The following is a 24,119-nucleotide window of genomic DNA, read 5'->3' as shown; positions in this document are numbered from 1 at the left end:
AGCTTTCCTTACAGACTTGGTGACTAGCTGACTTTGTGAGAATGAGTCATTATGTGGGAAGAGCAGAGTATGGCCCCTGGTCTGTGGAGGTGGTGATCTCTGGACATTCCTTTCTGGCTAATGCATAATGGACCCATTTGTATGTTTGGTTTTCTTCTTCCTGCCTAGGTTTACAGATGAAGCATAGGGCTTCTTGTTTGAGTACTCTTAACAACAAGACAACAGCTCCCAAATGGAGTTGCTTATGTGAACTAAAAAATTATTCATAACCTAAAAGTTGAGAGTTATGTTTTAATTGGCTTGAAATTTTTAGGACTTCAAGCCTGGAAGGCAGCATCTCAAGTAACCCCCAGAGAACTGCTCTGAGGAGATGAGGGGATAGTTAGGACACATAGGAGTTTTGCAACAAAGAGTAGGTAGTAGTGTTACTGAAAGTGGGGGTCTGGCTGCTCACTGCTCAAAAGCCAATGAAGAGGCAGGTTTGATGGAAAAAGAAGTTTGCTTTATTTTGGATGCCGGCAAGCAGGAGTAAGGGGGATGGGAGGGTGGACTCCTGTCCAAAGGCCAACTAACCGCCCCCGCCCCCCCACCCCCACCCACTAACAGTCAGTGGCAAGAGATTTAATACACAAAGGGATAGGGCTCCATGCAGAAGTAGCACAGTCAGCTTTGACAGTCAGCTTGAAATCATCAGTGGGCTGATCAGTGTCATCTTGATTGTTTTATGTACAATTACTCTTTGGTTCCAGGGTTAGTTTGTTCCCATTTCCTTGAGGCCAGTTCTTGGGATTGTGGAAGCTTATGTCATGGCTACAGCCTGGTCATCATGTAGTTAACTTTTTCCACTTAGTGGGGGTTTCAGTATCTATCAGACAGCTCACATGATATGGCTCAGAATATTAGCTATAGCCCTTTGTTAGGGGACCCACTGACTGAAACCACCTGCCCTGGCCAGGCACCATAATGACCACTTGCACAAGTTATCTTAAACAAGAGGTCCTGGTAAGGAATGCAAAACTAACAATTGGCCAGAGACAACCCAGAAACTAACCCCGTTACCATAAAACCTAAGACTGCAAGCCACGTGGCAGAGCAGTTCTCCTGGGTTCCCTTAGTCTGCTGTTCTCCACCCGTGCGCCCCTTCTCAATAAGTCTCTTGCTTTGTTAGCCCATGTGTCTCTTCAGACAGTTCATTTCTGAGTATTAGACAGGAGCCCACTGTTTTTGTGGGGGGCCTGGAAGGAGTCGCTGTTTTCCTGTAACAGTTGGAAGAGAAAGCCTCTCCATCACTGTCTGACTGCTTCCCCCTTGGCATCTGTCTGCTTCTTCTTGCCGTGTCTCTCCAGTTCCTTTTTCCTGCTCAGATCAGCGCAGAGAAGAGCAGCAGATTGAGGCACATGCAAACATGTAACTGGGGGGAATCGATGAGACAGCAGCGTGGAGGAATGTAATAGCATTCTCCATGTAGGCTGAGAACCCCCTACTCTAGCTTCTTTCCCTCCACCAATTCTCATAGACCAGTGCTATCCAATAGAACTATATGCAATACTGGAAATAATTCTACTTGTGTGCTGTCCAATGCAGTAGCACTGACTCCATGTGGCTATTGAGTGCAAGCAATATAGTTAGTGCAACTGAGGAGCTGAAAAAATTTTATTATATTTAATTTTAATTAATTTACATTTAAGTAAATTTACGTTTAAGTAGCTGCCTGTGGCTGGTAGTTACCATATTACGCAGCACAGTCGCCTGTTGGGGGTGGGATGACCACTACCACATAAAGTTGGCTTAACCACCTCTTATAATGGTTCTTCAAGATGTGTCTGGAGGCTGTGGTTAAGTAGTCTTTAGACTTCGGGTTTGCTTTTGTTTTTGTTTTATTTCAGAGACAAGAAATAAAACTTCCAGTTACCATCCTGGTATCCATCAGATGGATACGAATAGTTGTCCATTCTTCAATCTCAGGCAATTCGCAACTTACACAATGGTCTCCTTCCCCCCTTGCAATGAATAAATACTATTGAACTTTCCTTTCCCAATTATGCCCTCTTTTGTTCATTCTTTACTGAGTTCTCTTGACCATACCCATGCTGCATTGTCTCTTGTCCTTTAAAACATCTTATCTTGACCTCATTTGCCCCATTTCTCTGCTCTTTATAGTAAAACTACTCCCAAAGAGTGGTCTATTTCCCTCCATTTGCTCAGTTTCTGTTTGTCTTTGAACCTACTCTGACTGGGCTTTGACTCTCCCTAGAATCATACTTGGAGAAGGAAATGGCAACCCACTCCAGTGTTCTTGCCTAGAGAATCCCGTGGACAGAGGAGCCTGGTGGACTGCTGTCTATGGGGTCGCACAGTCGGACACGACTGAGGCAACTTAGCATGCCTGCATGCATTCATTGGAGAAGGAAACCGCAACCCACTCCAGTGTTCTTGCCTGGAGAATCCCAGGGACGGAGGAGCCTGATGGGCTGCCATCTGTGGGGTCGCACAGAGTTGGACACAATTGAAGTGACTTAGCAGCAGCAGCAGCAGAATCATACTAAAGCCTCCTATTACCAAACCCAGTGACCAGGTCCCAAGTCTCACCATGCTCACAGCAGTGTTTGACATGGCTGATCACACTGTCCTTGAAATATGTTTTCCCTTTGTTTGTAGTTCACTATCCATTCACTGAATGACTATTTATTGAATGTTACTTGATAAAATTGGGAAAGACTTTGACATGGAAAGGGAAGTTCTAGAGTGTTCTTCCAGAAATAGTTTGAGTTGTCTCTGCCTATCATTGATTTTTAACTAGTTTATAACTCTGTAATTCGTGGAAAACTGATAACAAAGCAGGGCTTCCTGCTTTGGTGGGTCAGTGGTAAAAAAAACCCTCCTGCTAATGCAGGAGACCTAAGAGATTTGGATTGATCCCTGGGTCAGGAAGATCCCCTGAAGTTACTTGATGGCAGTGGGTCAGTGGTAAAAAACCCTCCTGCTAATGCAGGAGACCTAAGAGATTTGGATTGATCCCTGGGTCAGGAAGATCCCCTGAAGTTACTTGATGGCAAGTAACTTGGCATCCCATTGGCAACTCACTCCAGGATTCTTGCCTGGAAAATCCCATGGACCAAGGAGCCTGGCATGCTACAGTCCATGGGGTCACAAAGACTCAGACACGACTTAGTGAGTAAACAACAAATGGTTGTTTTAGTTTCAGGAGTATTACATGGTGACTTAACATTTGTATATATTGTGGAATGATCACCACAATAAGTCTAGTATTCGTCCGTCCCTATATAAATTAGTAAAATATTAGTGACCATATTCCTTATGTTGTATAATACATTCTCGTGGCTTATTTATTTTATAATTGGAGGTTTGTGCCTCTTAATCCTTCATCCATTTCCCCCCACACCCCATTCCCTTGGGTTCTGTTGGTCCTTTAATGGACCAGAACCTGGTGGTCCGGAGTTGATGAGAGAATGAAAGAAGTAAAGAGGCTAATATTCCCTGGGTTATGCAGCCAGCTTCTGTGCTGCAGGGAATCAGTCAGAAATAGAGAGAGACAGAGAAAAAAAGAAAGAAAGAAAGACACGGGGACCAAAGCTCTGATGGAGCAAAGGTGTTTTAATCAACATGGAGTGGGCATATATACTGTAGTTATTCTCAGCAAAGATGAAGATTAAAATTCCAGACTTACAAAACACAAGGCGATCCCTATTAAAGAGAGAAGAGGGTACTTACCACCATAATGAGAAACTAACAAAGGAAGTGCCTGGATTCCTCAGCCCTGGGAGAGGCGTGCCTCTCCTCTTAATTAAATTAATAAGGGCCAAACGTTTCCTGACAGATCCATAAACAGCACACGAGAAGCCTCCCGTTAAATGCTTCCTGACAATTCCCCCTGTTTTATTATATTTGTAAAAAAGGTCCTGACCAAATGAGTTTGGTTAGTATTAACCAACCTTATAGAAAGGCAACGTTAAACAATACAATTATCAAGACAGTCACCAAAGTTACAGTTCTAGACCCGATGCTGTGGGTAATACTTTGAAACCATCCTTGTGGGTTTAGCCCAGATAATTTGTTCAGCTAAAGTTTCCAAATTAGTGGAAGAGGGCAGACGTTTAGAAAAAGTTTCAAAGATTTTCTTTTGCAGTAATTGTACATTCAGAGAGGTATTATGTTCCCAGTTGTAAGTACTATGATTGAATTGAACAGGAGTAACACAAAATTGGCAATTAATACAACTTACAGATTAAATTGTAAGTGGGACATAGGCCTGTATAAAATATGACTAATTATAGCGAAAGAAATAGTTACTATGACCACGACTGGTCCCTGTGAAATGTCCGGTCCGAGTCCCAAGTTCTCTGGTGTTGGCAGCAAGTTTTTATGTTTTATATATGTCTCATAGTTCAGGCCCAATTTGTCTATCAAGGATGATTCCAGGAGGAGGAGGAGGGTGTCATTCCACTGTCAAGCATGTTTTTTGTTCTTTCCCTAAAGTTTCAGTAGTATAAATATGGTTCACAGACAGAGAAAGGGCAGCAATGTCCGAAATGTTTCTTTTGGAGGTGGGATGAAAGCCCAAGTTTGTCAGCTGATGTTTTTGGTTTTGTTTTTTTTTTTTTTTTCAGCTGACTTTTATGCATAATTTTCCTGGGCCCAGGCAATGAAAGGACTTCATAGCCTAAAGAAATGTTAGTTTTCTCTCCTCCCCAGGGTGTGAGGGTTCCAGGGAAGGGGCATATGGGTGGAGTCGTTGGTTGATATGATCAGTCTATTTTCTGACCTGTAATAAAGGGTGGTTGGGTAAGTAAGCCCAGTTAAGTCCGGGAGACACAGGCTAGCAGGAAAATGTATTCAGGACTCTGAGGCATTCTCTGTTGAGAGACCAAATTTTCAGCTTCATTAGTAAGTGTTTTTATCTGTCCCCAGGAGGGGAGGTCATAGGGTTGATGCCGCCAAGGGCAGTGCTTTCTGGAGATCTTTAGAGCCACCATGGCCCGTATTGGAATTTTCTTCCTCCCGGGGTTCTTGTTGTTTTGTCTCCATTTTGAATGTCGGGGGACCCCTTGGATCGAATATTCCGAGGAAAAAGTTTGTTGCATCCATCTGGGGAAATATAAGCATATCCCTTTCCCTGTAAGATTAATTTCCCAGATTTCTATTTATTATTGAACCCGTCTTTGTACCAAATGGGCAGAGGAAGAGAAGAGTCCTTCAGTGCCTCGAAATGTCTTTCTGCTCTTGTTAAAATATTTCCCTGTGGTAGGTTTAAAAAAATTAAAACAAACAAAGCTGTATTAGCAATAGTTATATGTTTTAGAAAATATCTTATGTTGGAATCTAGTAAAGCCTGCTTTGGATAAGGAAGACAGTAGTATATCTGTGTATTCCCCCTCCTTTAATTTTTTATTTGTAACTTTAGTGTGTGATGTATTCGTTTGACTATGTCTTGTGTCTGGATTATAAGGGATATCTGTAATATGTTTAATAGAAAAAGATCGTAAAAATTGTTTAAAGTGTCTAGAAATATAGGCAGGGCTGTTGTCTGTTTTAATAGAACTAGGAATTTATGGTGGAGGTTTCTATATTTTTTTAAATTTTTTCTATATTTTTTAACATAAAAACAATATATAGAGTCAGAGACTATATTAATGGGGTAAGGATATAGGCAAATAACTTGAATCAGTTCAGTTCAGTCGCTCAGTCGTGTCCGACTCTTTGCGACCCCATGAATCGCAGCGCACCAGGCCTCCCTGTCCATCACAAACTCCCAGAGTTTACTCAAACTCATGCCCATCAAGTCGGTGATGCCATCCAGCCATCTCATCCTCTGTTGCCCCCTTCTCCTCCTGTCCCCAATCCCTCTCAACATCAGGGTCTTTTCCAATGAGTCAACTCTTCGCATGAGGCGGCCAAAGTATTGAAGTTTCAGCTTCAACATCAGTCCTTTCAATGAACACCCAGGACTGATCTCCTTCAGGATGAACTGGTTGGATCTCCTTGCAGTCCAAGGGACTCCCAAGAGTCTTCTCCAACACCACAGTTCAAAAACATCAATTTTTCGGCGCTCAGCTTTCTTCACAGTCCAACTCTCACATCCATACATGACCACTGGAAAAACCATAGCCTTGACCCGACGGACTTTTGTTGGCAAAGTAATGTCTCTGCTTTTTAATATGCGATCTAGGTTGGTCATAACTTTCCTTCCAAGAAGTAAGCGTCTTTTAATTTCATGGCTGCAGTCACCATCTGCAGTGATTTTGGAGCCCCCAAAATAAAATCTGCCACTGTTTCCACTGTCTCCCCATCTATTTCCCATGAGGTGATGGGACCAGATGCCATGATCTTAGTTTTCTGAATGTTGAGCTTTAAGCCAACTTTTTCACTCTCTTTCACTTTCATCAAAAGGCTTTTTAGTTCCTCTTCAATTTCTGCCATAAGGGTGGTGTCATCTGCATATCTGAGGTTATTGATATTTCTCCCGGCAATCTTGATTCCAGCTTGTGCTTCTTCCAGCCCAGCATTTCTCATGATGTACTCTGCATATAAGTTAAATGAACAGGGTGACAATACACACCCTTGGCCTACTCCTTTTCCTATTTGGAACCAGTCTATTGTTCCATGTCTAGTTCTAACTGTTACTTCCTGACCTGCATACAGTTTTCTCAAGAGGCAGGTCAGGTGGTCTGGTATTCCCATCTCCTTCAAAATTTTCCACAGTTTATTGTGATCCACACAGTCAAAGGCTTTGGCGTAGTCAATAAGGCAGAAATATATGTTTTTGAATAAGAGCATATAATTCATTTTGTTGAACAGAATGAAATTTAGTAAAAGATTTTATGTTTTTTAAGACACCAGAGTGAAGCTTTGGCGTTTTTAGTCCCATCTATATAAAAGAAATGCGAGAAATAATAAATTCAGTGTTTTTTAAGAAATCCCACAGCTTACCAGAAGGATAATGAAATGAAATTTCTCTAAAATATTTTAGAAAAGTTAACTGGAAATTGGTAGAAGTTTGTAATGTGTTCTCAAATTGAATAAAGTTTTATTAAAGTATAAGGGAGATAGAGAAAGCTTCTGACATAGGCATCAGAAGGGGGCAGAAAGAGTGCCCCCCTGCTAGTCTTTAGCCAGCAGTCTGCTTAATTAGAGAAAGGAAATGTCTCAAAACTGAAGAGAATAGCACCAGGCCCCTCACCCACAACATGCATTTTGAGATAACCTTGGCACCAGGTGAGTTGTCCCGGGCCACAAAATGATTGAAATGAATCTTGAAGAAAGGCAGGTTTCCAAGCAAATAGTTTCATTAACATAGCTTAAGAGAACATTTGCATGAGTAGCACATTAAGATAGCTTAAGACAAACATTTCCATGAGAAAAATGCATTGGTTAGCTCAAGGTTTGAGAAAAGTTAAGTTCAGGTGGAACCAGGTGTTGTTATGGCAACACAGTATTTTAAGAGAAACCTCCTTTTAAATTTGTATAGAGAAGAAAAAAAAAAAAAAAAAAAAAGAAATATCACTCGTTTGTTTCCTCCTGCCGCTTAAGAGAGATAAAAATGTCTGACACTTGCAGCCTACTTTCTCCATTTGGAGACCCCTGGCCTTCCTGCCTGTTAAGTCAAACTAGATTGGCCAAGTGAAAGACCGAAGGTTTGTGGGGGCAGAGGCCCAAAAAGTTCGGTAGGTATTCTAGAGGGGACTGCTTGAGGATAAAGGAGAAAGTCATTTAGGGCTGGTATATCGACGGCAGCACTGCTGGATGTTGAGGGTTTGAGGGAAAAGATGGAATTTGCCCCTGGTTTTTGTTGAAGGGGACCTGGGGGATCTCCTGCTTGGAGTTTCCTGGGATAGGTTTCCCTTCAATATCAAATTTAGATTTACACTCTTTAGCCCAATGCATTCCTCTACAGCAGTGGGGGCAGATTTTTTTTTTTTTTTTTTAGCTTTCTTAGGGCAGTCCCTTTTTAAATGGTACTTATCTCCACATGTAAAACATCCTTCATTTTCCTTTTCTTAAGGCAGCAACCATTGTTTTAGCTAGCATTTGCATCTTTTGAGTTTCTGATCCTAGTTTGCGACAAGCCTTCAAATAATAAAAAAAGTCCATGTATCACGAATTGAGGCTATAGCCCTTTGACATTCCTGATTTGCATTATCATAAGCAAGTAATTTCTCTAGTTGCCTTTTATCTTCTTTTCCAATTCCTGTACGGGAAATAGCAGTTTCTAATCTAGCTAAGAAATCAGCATACATTTCATTAGGTCCCTGCAATATTTTAATGTAGCTACCTGTAGGCTCCCCTTGAGGAGGAATTCGATCCCAAGCTTCAAGGGCCACTGTTTTTAGTTGATCATGCAACAAAGGAGGGCATCATATTTGAGTTTCTATAGCGTCAAATTGTCTGGTGCCAGTTAACATTCCAAAAGTAATTTGATTTTGGGGAGCGCCAGCTCAAGCATTTCTGTTAGCATGATCTCTGGCTATATCTTGAAACCACATTGTCCATTGAAGAAACTCTCCTGGTTTAAGGAGAGCTTTTATTAAAATTTGCCAATCATAGGGAATAAAGGTTCCAATAGAAGACAACCATAGCATTTAGAATCAGTCTAGTAAAAGGCGAATGTGGGCCATACATAGTTATAGCCTTTTTCATTAGTTGCATATGAAGAAAGTTAATACCTTCATATTGAGGTGTTATTTGCCCTTGAGCATCAACATTTCTTAAAACTGGAAAGGCAGAAAAACCATGGCTTCAGAGACTTGTAATTGCAAAGCCAGCAATTCAGAGAGCCTCTGTTCCAAGGGAGTAGATTATTGTTATTCAGAAAGGTGTTGTCGGTTTTAATGTTAAAAGGTGTCTTAAGGGAGTTGTTGTCAGAATCATTAGGTTTTATCATGGGGGAGACTTTGGGATATGTGCCCTCTGGCAGGGGAGGAGCGCTTGGAGCAACCGGATAGGGTTGGTAGGAAAATCTTGAAATATCTTTTGTTGTTTTAATTGGGCCTTTTGTAAGGTATCATCGTCTAATTTATATTCATGTAATAAGTGTTCTGCCTGTTGCCGAATATCATGAGAGCTAGAATTACCCTGAAATGGCAGAATCACAGCTTCAATGAGAGCCCATAGGGGCCAGAAATCTATCGGAACTACCTTCATTAGGGAACCGAGGGTTACATTCAACCACTGTCTGAAGGCAAACCTCTGTTCTCTGGCGTGAAACCTAAAATCCCTGAACTTTAAATAAGTGCTGATGTGAAGTAGAAAAGTGAGGGGACTTTCCAATCGATTGACCCATGTCTTAGTACTTACCGGCCTCAATAGGCCCTTGGGGTCACTCCGTCTGAATCTTGCCACGTGTACCAGAGTCCCTGTTTCTGGGCGCCATTTGTTGGTCCTTTAATGGATCGGAACCTGGTGGTCCGGAGTCAACGATGAGAGAGTGAAAGAAGTAAAGAAGCTAATATTCCCTGGGTTACGCAGCCAGCTTCCGGGCTCCAGGGAATCAGCCAGAAATAGAGATAGAGAGAGAGAAAAAAGAAAGAAAGACACAGGGACCAAAGCTCTGATGGAGCAAAGGTGTTTTAATTAACATGGCGTGGGCATATCTACTGTAGTTATTCTCAGCAAAGATAAAGATTAAAATTTCAGACTTGCAAAACACAAGGCGATCCCTATTAAAGAGAGAAGAGGGTACTTACCACCATAATGAGAAACTAACAAAGGAAATGCCTGGATTCCTCAGCCCCTGGAAAGGCGTGCCTCTCCTCTTAATTCATGAATATTCAGGAATTAATAAGGGCCAAAGGTTTCCTGACAGATCCATAACAGCACACAAGAAGCCTCCTGTTAAATGCTTCCTGACAGGTTCTTTTCTTCTCCCACCATTATTTTCTATATTTCTTTTTTGGCTGCACTCTGCAGCCTGCAGGATCTTAGTTCCCTGACCAGGGATCAAACCTTGGTCCAAGGCAGTGAAAGCATGGAATCTTAACCTCTGGACTGCCAGGGAACTCCCCCACCATTATTTTCTTAGGGCCTAAAGAGTACCTGGCACACACAGTAGGTGTTCAATCAATATTGTGCTCCAAAAAATACTTTGGAGTCACCAACTTAATAAAGGGCATCAATGAAAAACTCACAGCTAACATCATGCTCTATGGTGGATAAAATGCATGCTTTCCCCCTAAGATCAGGAAAAAGACAAATATTATCTACTCTCACCACTTCTATTTAACATGTACTGGAAGTTCTAACCAGTGCAATTTGGCAAGAAAAATAAAAGGCATATCCAGATTAGAAAAAAGTAAAACTATCTCTTTTTGCAGAAGATATAATCTTATATATAGAAAACATTTCTTAAAAATTCATGAAAAAACTGTTTGAACTAAAAATGAATTTGGCAAGTTGCAGGACATATGATCAATATATAAAATCAATTTTATTTACTTGCAATGAGCAAACCAAAAATTATGAGAATGATTCCATTTATAGTAGCATCAAAAACAACAGATACTTAGGAATAAATTTATCCCAGAACTGCAAGAACTTTACATTGAAATTATGAGATTTTGTCTAAAGGAATTAAAGAAAAACTCCATAAATGGGAAAACTCATGGTCAAGAATTGAAAAAATTTAATATTCTTAAGATGGCAATTCTCCAAAAATTGATCTATAGATCCCATTTAATTCCTTCAAAATTCTGACTGCCTTTTCTTTTTCTTTGCAGAAATAAACTAACCCTAAATTTTATATGAAATTGTAAGATAACCCAAATAGCTAAAATAATCTTGAAAAAAGAAGAACAAAGTTGGAGGACTCAGACTTCCTGATTTCAAAATTCACTGTAAAGATGCTAATCAAAACTGTGTTGCTGGCATAAAGATAGATACACAGATCAATGGAGTAAAATTGAGAGTTCAGAAATAAAACTCATCCATCTATGATGGATCCATCTATGGTCACTTGACTTCCAATAAAAGTGCCAAGATTATTCAATGGGGGAAATAATATTATTTTCAACAAATGTTTCTGGGGCAACTGAATAGCCACATGCAAAAGAATAAATTTGGACTTCTAGCTCACACTAAAAGTTGTGGGAGGAAATTGTGCTGGAACCCAATTTGTGTTAAGGATACACAGATCGCAGGCTTCACTGGTGGCTCAGTGGTAAAGAATCTGCCTGCTAATGCAGGGTACACGGTTCAATCCCTGGTCTAGGAAGATCCCACCTGCCACGGCGCCACAACTATTGAGCCTGTGCTCGGGAACCTGGGAGCGCCACAACTATTGAGCCTGTGCTCAGGAACCTGGGAACCCCAACTCCTGAGCCCTGAGCCACCTCTACTGAAGCCCCTGGGTCCTAGCGCCTGTGCTCTGTAGCAAGAGAAGCCCCCTACTGAGAAGCCCGTGCACTGCAACCAGCGTAGCACCCAATCCCTGCAACTAGAGAGAAGCCCAAGCAGAGAGCGAGAACCAGCACCGCCAAAAATAAATAAATAAATAAAATTTATTTATTTGTTTGTTTACATGGAAATACATAGACCGTGACCTGCTGAACAAGGAGGCACAAAGTGGGTTGGCAAGTAGCTCCCTCAGCATCCAGGTACCCATTCTGAGGACGTGAAAACCCCAGGGTCATTTTGATTGAAAACACAGTGTCAATATACTCACATAAAGAAAGTAAAGTTACAAGATTTATTACTTACAAATCCCAGAAATGGGGCCAGGGACACAATGAACTAGGGGAAGGGCAGTCTCCCACTTGAGTCAGAATTAGAGAGCAGGGCAGCCAGCACTTGTTACTTACAAACTGGTTGTGATGGAAGTAACAGACTTTTCTCTGGCTCAACTCTAAGCGGTCATTTTAAATAATTTTCCCAGAAAAGGAAAGTGGTAAATTGAAATATTATTTCATATGCAAATACAAAAATAATAGCAATAGTAAGTATTGGAAAGGATGAAGAGAAATTGGAATCCTAGTACATTGCTAGTGAGAAAGTTAAATGATACATCTCTTGTGAAAAATATTTTGACTGTTCCTCAAAAAGTTATAGTATTACTATAAAACCCAGCAATTCCACTATGTTTGTACCTAAGAGAAATGAAAACATGTTCCACCAGTGAATGTTAATACTATCATTATTCATAATAGCCCCAAGGTGGAAACAATCTAAATGTCTATTAACTAATCCACAAATAGACAAAATGTGGTATAACTGCACAATGGGAGATCATGCAACCTGTAAAAGAAATGAAATACGTATATATGCTGTAACACTGATGGACCTTGGAAATATCAAGTGAAAAAACCAGACCAAAAAATGCTACATATTATACAATTTCATTTATAGAAAATGTCCAAAATAGGCAAATCCGTAGAGGCACAGAGCAGATTAGTGTTTGCCAAAGGCTGGGGGCAGGGCAAAATGGGAAGTTACTGCTTAATTGGTACAGGGTATCTTTTTGGTTATGGTTGTACAACATTGTGAATATACTAAAAAAACAAAAAAAAAACACCTCGAATTGTACACTTTAAAATGATTATTAAAACTGGATTTTAAGTGGTACAAATTTTTACTTCAGTTAAAAAAGAAGAGAAGGAAAATGAATATGGCATAGAGAAGAAAACTGTTAAGGAGACAATTGTGTGGCCCGTCTCCACAGCTACGCTGAGATTAGATGGAGGACGGGAAGGGCACGGGTCCCACAGGTTTACAACAGGAGCCTTCATCCTGAGTGGTCTGTATGCTGCTACGATTTAGGAACTTGCTACTGAAGGAAGGAGAACACAGATCTAGGGAATCAGCTGGTGGTCTCTCTCAAATAGCCCTTCACTGCTTTATCTTTAATTTTTTCTTGATAAAGCCACCAACAAGGAAACTAAACCCAGGATCATTAAAAGGCTGAGGTTGGCATTTCTGTCAATCATTCCAGTAAGGAAACACTTCATGCCAAGTTGAGGCTTTGTTAAGACCCGGAACTTTGCCTTCATTTGGATCAGCTCATGCATTTGGTAAACCCTGTCTCTTTGGGTACATTCTCTGTCATGAGAGAGATTTGAGCAACTCTTGCAAGCATTACCACTCAGAGCAATGGAGGAAGGAGGGCTCACTATTTCTGTGTAACAACCCTCTCTTTAAAAAAAAAAATTTTTTTTTTAAAGATTTACTTATTTATTTGCTGGCTGTGGTGGGTCTTCGTTGCTGTGTGAGGGCTTCCTCTAGTTGCAGCGAGCAGGGGCTCCTCTTCATTGCGGTGTGTGGGTTTCTCATTGCAGTGGCTTCTCTTGTTGTGGACACGAGCTCTGGGCATTTGGGCTTCAGTAGTTGCAGGGCATGGGCTCAGTAGTTGTGCCTCTCTGGCTCTAGAGTTTGGGCTCCGTAGTGGTGACACACAGGCTTAGTTGCTCGTGGCATGTGGGATCCTCCTGGACTGGGGATCGAACCAGTGTCCCATGCATTGCAAGGCAGATTCTTAACTACTGGACCAGCAGGGAAGTCCCAACAGCCCACTCTTAAACTTCGTGGTCCAAAACAACATTTTGCTTGCCCATAAGTCTGCAGTTGGGGAAGCACATCTCTGCGTTTGAGTCCCTAGATCAGCTCAAAGGCTGGGGGCTGGAATTCTCTGAAACCTTGCTCATACACATGGCTGCCGCTGCTGATACTGATGTTGGGTGGTCAAGGCTGGGTTTGTGGCCTTTGCATGTGACTGGTAACAGGATTCCCAGGTCAAGGATCCCAAATGGGCCAGTGAAAGCACTGTTGCTCATTATGACCTATTTTTGGAAGTCACATAGCATCCTTCCACCACCTGGATGCAAAGTGAAGGAGGAACAGAGACCCACCCCTTGATGGAGGAGAATCTATGTCCATTGAAAGAAGAGTATGCAGAGCAAGTGGGACATGATCATGGAACCATGTTTGGAAAATACAATCCTTCACTGAAGGTATGAGAGTTAGATTATTCCTACCAACTGCCCATATCGTGTGTGTGTGTGTGTGTGTGTGTGTGTGTGTGTGTGTGTACTGTGTTTTTCCTTTAACCTACTCATATCCATGGCTCCCTGCTGTCTGGAGTCTGACCTTGGAAAAAGCCCCTTATCTCTACATATTCTGGGCCATGGGACACCTTGGGAGAGTGTCAGGCTTTATTTAGCACTTTTTAATGAAATCTGCAGAGCTCCCAGGGTTATAAATCATGTGCCGAAAGTTTGGGCTTTGTGCTTAATGGCAAAGCTAAGACGAAATGCCTTCCTCTTGGGTTTCCAGCACCTTATTAACTGGCTTAGAAATATTACCACTCAGCCATTTCCAAAGTTTTCTTTCTAATAACCCTTTCATCCTGTTAGTACATTTAATGGATCTCTTCCCTTTTTTTCAGAATGAAGAAACCTGTTATCTTTCTCTGATCACCCTAAAGTACTTACTTATTCCAAGATTCTTTATAATTCTTTATTTCCATCAAGCAGCCTGCTCAATCCCCTTCCTTTAGCCCACATGCCAAAGTTGTCACAAAGCTCAAGTGAGCTTGCATCACGCACATAGCAGAGTCCTAGCAATGCTATTTACTTGCTTATTTTAGTTTTGGCTACACTGGGTCTTCATTGTTTTTGTGCGGGCTCTCTCTAGTTGCAGTGAGCAGGGTCTAATCTTCGTTAAGGTCTGCAGGCTTCTCTTGTTGCGAAGCACAGGCTTTAGGTGCGAGGGCTTCAGTAGTTGCCGCATTTGCGGGCTCAGTAGTTGTGGCACAGGGGCTTAGTTGCTCCATGGCATGTGGGATCTCCCTGGACCAGGGATAAAACCTGTGTCCCCTCCACTGGCAGGTGGATTCTTACCCACTGTGCCACCAGGAAAGTCCAGCAGTGCTTATTAGTTACAGATTCATCAGGCTGCAGATAACCAAACTCCCAGTAGCTTATCGGATAGTGATTTGTCTATTTCACATGAAAAGTCCACAGATGATTCCTGCTTCTAGCAGTGATAGACTGGCTTATTGCTCACCAACACTCTCACCAAGAACAACCAGAAGAGCTGCAGAAAATATATGGAATATGTCTGAGCTATCAGAGAGCCAATGAGGCAGTGGGGACTTAAGAGCCAGATCCCAGAAAGAAGGGAAGTGCAGAGAGGGGAGTCCCGCTAAATTTGTGCCGCAGCCCTCAGAAGGGAGCAGAGTCCTGAGGACAGATCCGGTTCTGGGTATTAAATTTGTAACTATTGGAGGTCCTGGTGACCCCAGGGGAGGAGCTGTGAGGGGAGGGTGGCCATGAAAGGACATTCAAAGAGCTTCAGGGCAGCGACTGCACACCAACCAGTAAAAGTATTTCAGGCTTCCCTGATGGCTCAGTGATAAAGAATCCTCCTGCAATGCAGGAGATGCAGAGGGCTCAGGTTCGATCCCTGGGTCTGGAAGTTCGCCTGGAGGAGGGCCTGGCAGCCCACTCCAGGATTCTTGCCTGGAGAATCCCATGGACTGAGGAGCCCAGCGGGCTATCGTCCATGAGATCACAAAGAGTCAGACATGACTGAGCACAGCAAAGCACAAAGCAGTGTTTCAAAAATTTAACGAGCACCAGTGAATCTAGGAAAAATTAACTGCCCACCATAAATCTCAGAGAGGCAAAACCATTTGTTAAATCCAGGTATGTCAGAACATCATTTTTATAACAGGTAACAAGTCCAACAAGTTTCTGCACAGCTTTGATTAAATCAGGTGAAGATGAGAAGAGGTGCTGGAACTTCCTGTTGTGGAGAGTGTGGTCAGAGGCTCAGGAAAGCGCCACACAGCATCCCGGCCTCTTCTTTCCCTTGGTCCTTGGACAAATGTGTATTGTGACTGCTTCAAGGCTTGGTGATGTATCATACTTGACACTAAGAAAACCGGAGTTTCTCACACCTGGGTGTCTTCCCCTGCAAGCGGCTAGCCATTCCTTCCTCGGGCAGAAAAGCACCTGTGCTAATATACCTGTGAAATGTCAGGTTTCTGGCCCATAACAGGTTTAAGAGCGGCTGCTCTAATCCCCAGTCCACCTGTCCCCTGGGGAAATAGGACCCAGGTCTGGCAATCTGGAACTGGGAACAGGTGCCGTGAAGGAGCAGGGAACTTAGCTGGGTTGTGCTGGGAAGGGGGCCTTGGGAGCTTTTTTCCTGTTTAAATTTGAGGCTGTGCCGAGGACCAGTCTAACTGCACTCCTTCAGTTACACTTTCATCTTTGAGAATAATTGCATTTCTAAAACAGACACTTGCACTTTTGAGACTTTGACAGAAGAAACAGATGTCCACTTAAAACCAGTCTTCTCCCCCTACTTTTTTTTTTTAAATACCTGTTTCAAGCTGTTTTTATCTTTCTCATTATATTTTGGTTTGCCCTTTAAGTAAAGACCTTTCTTAACCTAGTGGCCATTTTATTCAGCTTCCCGACCTGAGAAAATGTTCCCTGCTTGTGGAGTACTAGGGCGTTAAGCCAGTGTTTGCCTAACCTTTGCTTCAAGCATCATCTTACCTTTTAATAAAACACACTCCAAAGGCTTCACTACAGGTTTTTCGTAGCTCAGAATCGTGTTCATACAAGGAAGAGGAGAAATTAAAGAACTATCTTGTTTGAATAGTAAGTCCTACCATGATGAATCTGAAAGTGATGCGGGTCTGGAAGTCAAATAGTATTCTGTCTTCCCTGCAGGGATGGGAGCTTATGGGGAGTTCTGACCATGGACAGCTTAGAATGCTTGCCCTTCTGAAGTGGGAATAGCTTGGGACAAACCTGAGCTGTTGGGAGGGGAAGCTATTTTGGCTTTTCTCTGTTTAGGAGTGGGCTGGGCTGGAACCTGAAGGGAAGAATCCCAACCTTCTACCACCCTGTCTTCCGCCATCTCTCCTTGGTGGAGGAATTGTAAATCTGAGTGTCAGTTGGCAAGACCCTCACTGCGCTAAGCCCTACTTCTACATGAGGACCGCTGGGCTTATAAGACATATGGCTCTGCCAGCTCCTTCTTTTTCATCTCCTGCATCTTTGCATGCCAGGCTTTCTTACATTCAGTTTTGCTTCCGGCTTCTCTGGAGAGGGTGTGCCTGTTGAGGATGGAACTGGTTGTCTATCCTTTTTGTCTTGGTTTTGGTTTCCCCAAGAAACAGACCCAGAAACAAGGATAGGAATAGAAGTAATTTCTTAGAGAGATGATTCCAGGGATCAAGATAGGGGAGTGGGAAAGTGACAGGGGAGAAGAAGAGACAGCCACGAAGTGTGTGTTATCAAGGCAGTCATCCCTGTAGGCACCTGGACCTCAGTTTCACTCGGAACCTCTGGCAGATACAGCTAGGAGTTATCCCCTCCAAGGGTGAGGTGCTGATACACCAACGCTTTCAGTCACTGGTTAAGGGATCCTTCGATGGGCCTGCGTGCTAATTTGATTCAGTCATTTCCGATTCTTTACGACCCTATGGACTATGGCCCACCAGGTTCCCTTGTCCATTGGATTCTCCAGGCAAGAATATTAGTGTGGGTTCCCATGCCCTCCTCCAGGGGATCTGCCCAACGCAGGGACTGAACCTGCGTCTCCTGCATTGCAGGTGAATTCTTTACCACTGAACTGCCAGGGAAGCCCAAGGGATCCTTCTAAGGGGTGTCAAGCCTCTGGTACATCCAGACTGCCTGGAAGTGTAGAGCAAATTCAGCTGACCAAAAAGGCCATCATGCAAAGAGATGCAGATGTCACAGAGTAGGTGTCAGGAGTACCTGCTCTTCTTCCTGTCTAATGTTGTGACTTCTCCATCGAAGTTGAGGGGGCTCCACCATTTGTCCACACAGTCAGTTGAATCCTGTGCCACAGACTCAGGCAACCAGGACTCGAGGAAGCAAGAATGTGGAAACCTGGCTGCCCATCTGAGCCTCGCTCTTCAACCCTGCCTATGATACAGAAGCCCTGTATGAGGAGATGCGGGCATCACTGGATGCTTGAAAGTAAGAAAGTGATAGTGTTAGTTGCTCAGTCGTGCCCGACTCTTTGCGACCCCGTGGACTGCAGCCCACCAGGCTCCTCCATCCATGGGGTTTTACAGGCAAGAATACTGGAGTGGGTTGCCATTTCCTTCTCCAGCCTTTGGATGCTTGCCCAGTGGTTAACTGAGCTGATATTTTGCCACTCACTTGGTTCTTTCACCTTGTGGATGCCCCTCCCTTGACAGGAATCTCAGGAGGGGAGAAGGCACGAGAGTATAGGATTTGGAGGACCCAAACCCAAATTCTAGCTCCTAGTGTGTATTTCAGCCATCTTTTGCTTTCCTTCTTTTCAGATTGTCAATTTTAAAAATTGTAATACTCTGTCATATGAAAGCAGGAGCTTTTACAGAGATGGGCAGGACTGTTTTCCTTCTTTTAAATTTAAATTCAATAGCAACTTCAAAAAAAAAAAAATCACACCAGCCCCTTCAAGCCATGAGCCAAGACAAGCAGAGGTTAAGTTTGAATTTTGTTCAAAAGTCTACATTTGTATATACTTCCACTATGAGATAAAGTAACCAATTTCAAATTGCTGCTAAGTCGCTTTGATCATGTCCGACTGTGCGACCCCATAGACGGCAGCCCACCAGGCTCCCCTGTCCCTGGGATTCTCCAGGCAAGAATAATGGAGTGGGTTGCCATTTCCTTCTCCAATGCATGAAAGTGAAAAGTGAAAGTAGGTCTCCAATTGCATATCATTTTTTTTTCTTTTTTTTTTTTTTTATTATTAGTTGGAGTGCATATCATTTTTAAACAAACCCACAATTCTAACAGATGAGAGCTGCATGGTGTATCTTTCTCCCCTTCTCAGCTTGGATAGTCCCTTGCACATTTAGTTATTAATGTTTAAGTAAATTCCTCCTCTAAGGAATGAGAAATGTCAACATTAAGCTAAATGTTCACTGTTTAAATTTTAATTGTATCCACAAGTGTACAGAGACTCTGTAAATATAATTGTGTGCCTAGGAAGCTCTCCCCAGAAAGGTTAAACAGGCTGACAACAGCAAAGGAGGGGAAATAAAGGGGAAAGGAGATCCATGTCAGGTAAAGGCAGCTAGCGCTGTTGAAATTGACAGTACGTATATTACCGAGGGGTAAGGGAGTGCTGTTTTTGCTTGAAAAATAATAGAACATTGTAATCATCTTTTGGAAGAAGCTGTAAAGCTAGGAGGACATAATAGCTGTTTGAAAAGTAATCAGGCAGTCTCCTAGTCCTCCAGGAGTGAAAATAAGTGCTGGAAGAAACGCAGACAGCCTGCAGCCCTCCTCATGCCTCAGCCCTTCACTAGCCCTGAGCCCTTCCCGAGCTGATGAAGGCATTTGGCGGAATGTTACACGGGGAGCTGGGGCGCGCATAGCTAGCTGCATGAAGCAGAAGGGCTGTGTTTAAAATCATTGAGAAAGGAATCTGCTGACGGTCATCTGTAACAGGCGCATTGCAAAACGGAGGTTCTCTGTGCTGTGTCCTTTCGCTGGAAGGCGTGTAGGGATAAGCCCGCACAGACCCATTTCTCAGGTATCCAGCTCTACCCAATGGTTGCTTAGGAAAAAAAAAAAAAACGCCTGGCTGAACTCGGACCAGATCATTGCTTAGGCTTTCCTAGGATTTACTGTTCTTTCAACGTTCATTTACTGATGAATATCACCCCTTACAGTAGACTTTCTTAACCTGGACGCTATTGCCCTTTGGCTCTGGCTCCCTCTCCGCTGGGGCTTTCTTGAGTCTAATGGGATGTTTAGCAGCGTTGCTGGCCTCTACCCACTAGAGGCCAGTCGTGTCCATCCACTTGTGACAATCAAAAATGTCTCTGGATACAAATCAACTTACAGAGACAGACTCACACAGAACAGACTCACATAGTTCCCAAATGGAGAAGTGGGTGGGGAAAGGACAAACTAGGAGTTTGGGATTAGCAGATACAAACTACTCTATATAAAACAGATAAAATGTACAGCACAGGGAACTCTGCTCAATGTTATGTGGCAGTCTGGGTGGGAGGGGACTTTGGGGGAGAAGGGATACATGTATATGTGTGGCCGACTCCCTTGCCTGTTCACCTGAAATTTTCACAACTTTGTTAACTGGCTATACCCCAATACAAAATATAAAGTTTGGAAAAAATATCCTACTCTATAGCACACAGAACTACACTCAATGTCTTGTAATGACCTATTAATGTAATGGAAAAGAATCTGAAAATTTACATATATATTTATGTAACTGAATCATTTTGCCCTACACCTGAAACTAACACAGCATTGTAAATCAACTGTGCTTCAGTAAAAAGAAAAATGTCTCCAGACATCGCCAAGTGTCTCCAAGATTGAGGTATGGGGTCAAAATGCGCTCAGTAGAGAACTGCCCTATTAGCTCAAGTAGAAATCTAGACTTTTTTCTTTTCTTTGATCATATTCCTGTGTGATGTTGTGGACAGCTTGTTACTTGAATCCAGGGTGTCTAACTGCTTTCCCCGCCCCCACACTTTATTAAAAAAGTGATCTTGGACATTGAGTCCTATGCCTTCAGCCACCCCCATGACGCCTCTGCTGGGGAGTGGGTGTCATGTTAACTGTTTTCTAGAGAAGCGTCTACTCTCTGAGCTCAAGGTGCTATTCCTGCTTTCCTACAAATGAATTAAATCAACTAAAACAATTTATAAACTATGCAGGGCTCCATCATTAAGGCAAACATACAAAATGAGTCAAAGTGAAAAGTCAGCTTTCCCCTAAAGTGTGACTTTTTAAATTAGTTGAACTGATTACAAGGTCAGCAATAATGGCGTATTAACACCACTCTGATCCATGCTGTGTGACAGGCAGATTTTAAGAGTGTGGGTGGTGGAGGGGAGGGTGGAGTGTGTAGTCGAGTCCATTCCAGGAGGTGATTCTGGACGCTGTGAAGGAGACTCACACCCTGACTTGCAGACTCAAGTTCAGCAATTTCTCTCTGTATGCCAGACCCCACGTCCACCACTAGATGTCACCCTGGTCCCACCAAAGTCTCACTAACGCACATCATAGTTTCAGGGTCCATGGAAGCCGTGGAGAAGGAAATCAAAGGCCTGATTCGCTGCCTCTTGCCCACAAAGGATGCCGTAGGTACAGGATGCTTTCCGAGGATGAAATGAAATGGAGCACACGGTGCGGAGCTGGGCTGCAGCAGATAAAGTCGGTGCTCGCCCCAAGCGCCCTGAAAGTCCCTGTAAGGGTTGTCGTGTACCTCAGCTCCCAAATGCAGAGAGAACCAGAACTGCCTCGAGGTGACATCCCCCCACTGCAACCTTTAATGAAGATCAGTGGGCCAGAAGAACATTCAGCTTCTCGACTGGGTCCCCATGGCCCCTAAGACGTCACTTTCTGCACCTGAGCCCCAGGTGGGACGGGGCAGAAGCCAGGGCTACAAGGCGTTGCTGGGTTTGCTCCTTGTTGAACTCCTGCCCTGTCCTGCTGCCCCTCTCTCCCTCACCTGCTTCTCCTGGGAGTCATTCTTCCTTCAGTCACTGTCCATGAACCCTCATCTCAGGGTCAGCTTCTGGGGAACCTCCTATAAGATACTGGTTTACAGTCGATATGCAAAATAGTTGGTTCCTTTCCCCACGATCATCTATCTGTCTGCTTCAGGTAACAGTGGGCTTTGTAAACTCAATTACCCAGGGTGGTCCCAGCACCCCCTGCCTTTTTGTGCAGGAAGACCAGCATTGCCAGTCTATCCGGGTGACCCACTTTACGTCTACTGTCCCCCGAGCACAGCTGAGGCTGGCTCTGGGAACCAATGTGTCTCTTGTGTCTTTGGGAGTCAAGGCTCAGGCTTTTGTCTGTTGATCGGTTTGTGCTGGCACTGATACCAGTACCTTCCGGCTCAGGGAAAGATCCAGAAGCAGATTATATGATCCTTAAGTCATTCTGGAAGCAAGAGGGACAAGAGGGAGGAGAAACAGCAGGAGAGCATTAACGAGGGCTGAGTGGCTGCGGGTCCAGGGACCACGACTCAGGTTTCCGCCTTGGGTTTGTGGGAATCTAAAAGCTGGCATGGGATTGTTTTAAAAAGTAATTTTATTTCATTCAGTTTATTGGCCACACCACAGGGCTTGTGGGATCTTAGTTCCCTTACCAGGGATTGAACCCATACCCCTGGCATTGGAAGCGTGGAGTTTTAACCACGAGGGAAGTCCATGATTTTTTTTTCCCAGCTTGACATAGGATGGCTCAAACAAATTAACATTCCCATCTCAACTGGTTCATTTGGCCAGAATAAACTCACGTGCTGCAACAAATAGGGAGAAGGAAGAGGGAAGGTAAGAAGAAATGGGGTGGGGGAGAAGGGGGGGTAGATTTAACAGCTCAAGCTCATTTTTTATCTCCCAACCATACTGACTTTAGTGTAGCTTACTCTTGAGAAAAATGATTAAAACAATTGCTCACAGGTGATAGAAAAGTCATTTCCATTTAGAAAAATATTTAAATCATGGTTTGGGGAACGTTCCCTGTCTTTGTTAATAATGGGTTAGAGGGTAGGTTATATAAAGCATGTGGATCAATAGATCATTTTCCTGATTAAATTACCTCTACACTGTGGTTTTTGTAGGTGATATAGCTGAGAAGACACCATACCGTGGAAAGGCCTTTAAGTCATAAAAATTCTATTTCAAGGGTACAACATGGAATAGATAGTATTAGTTTGTGTGATTTCCCTTCTCTTTGCCGCGCCCCCCCTCCCCCCATCAGCATTCAGATATATAAGGCTGCTTGTTGAAGAAATGAGATTTTTTTTTTCTTTGTAGTGCTTGGTCCTATGTCTTCTCTCCATACGGAGCTGAAATACCCACTCCCTCCAGAGATTTGTTTACATGCGACATGAATGAAGCTTCCTACTTCCCTGTATGGAATTGGGGGCACGGCCGATAAACTTGAGAAACAATAAATGCCCACACTTATCAAGGGTCAGGAGCCCATGATGCTGAGTGCTGGCATCTTCAATTTACCTCTTTTCTAAGCGTATGAAATATGCTAGGGTTTTCTAAAACTTGACTGTGCAAAAACCACTGCTGAATTTAACCACACTGTGAACATTGAATGAAGTCAACTGTGACTCAAGTATTTTTTGCACAAACTGTGTCTACCAAAATCATCAGGGCAGGGAAGGAGGTGGGGACCCTAATAATCTGGATTTTCTGGTAGAAGTTGACTGGAGGCTTGATTATCCTGACAGTCACATCAGTTACTCTGTTTCACTTTGCCATTTCACATAGCAAGTCAGAAAAAAAAAAAAATTACTAGGACTGGTGGGGAAAGGGTTTTAAGAATTCACAGCTGGGAATTGAAAAACTGGGTCTCTATTCTTAAAATCTGATTGAGATTCTGATTTACCTTCTGCAGGTTTGCAGAGAGCAAAAGCAGCTTGCCCAACCACAGGCCCCTTGAACAAGAGATACGACTTTTAACAAAAAGGAATGCACAAGACAAGTGCTCGGGCCTGGTGCGCTGGGAAGACCCAGAGGAATCAGGTGGAGAGGGAGGTGGGAGGGGGGATCGGGATGGGGAATACTTGTAAATCCATGGCTGATTCATGTCAATGTATGACAAAAACCACTACAATAGTGTAAAGTAGTTAGCCTCCAACTAATAAAAATAAATGAAAAAAAATTAAAAAAAAGAATGGTATTACAGCAGAATGTGCTGCCCAACGGCAGGAAGAGATGAGCTCATGGTGTTTTCAGCAGGTAATGAAAGTGGTGCCTTAAATTGCCCTTTCTTACCATTTGCTGAATGTTTGTTCCAGGGAAATAGCCAAGAAAGGGAATTCTACAGCCTGTTCTCTGAAAATGAGGTGCCTCACAGATCTATGGGCTCATTAATTAGGTCAGTCTTTGATAGTTTCTGCAGGACAGCAAGGGATTTACTCTGAAAGACCTCTAGCCACTTCTTTATTAGCCATCCCAAGGATATGTCACAACTTCAAGCACTCAGAAGGAGCGGCTAAAATCAAGCAAAGTCGCTCTTGGCTGGACATCAGATAGCGGGAGAGTCTGATGGCCGCCTGCCATTGGCAATATCCTTTGAGGACACGGGAGGGTGACAGCGGGAAGGACTCTAAGAAAGAGGGCATTGAGGCTTATA

The 24,119-nt window shown here is 43.2% G+C and overlaps 1 long non-coding RNA gene across 1 annotated transcript; it reads left to right on the top strand.

Annotated features, from left to right (window-relative positions):
• The first annotated feature begins 12,863 nt into the window (after positions 1-12,863).
• LOC136157773 (uncharacterized) lies at positions 12,864-23,488 on the top strand. Its single transcript, XR_010661276.1, has 3 exons — positions 12,864-13,952; positions 21,024-21,376; positions 23,379-23,488. It is a non-coding gene; the product is annotated as an uncharacterized lncRNA (long non-coding RNA).
• The last annotated feature ends 631 nt before the right edge of the window (positions 23,489-24,119 follow it).

This window comes from Muntiacus reevesi, chromosome 2 (assembly GCF_963930625.1).
Source record: "Muntiacus reevesi chromosome 2, mMunRee1.1, whole genome shotgun sequence".
NCBI classification, from domain to species: Eukaryota; Metazoa; Chordata; class Mammalia; order Artiodactyla; family Cervidae; genus Muntiacus; species Muntiacus reevesi.
The sequence above is the reverse complement of the archived record's forward strand: the minus strand, read 5'-3'. Positions and strand labels throughout refer to the sequence as shown.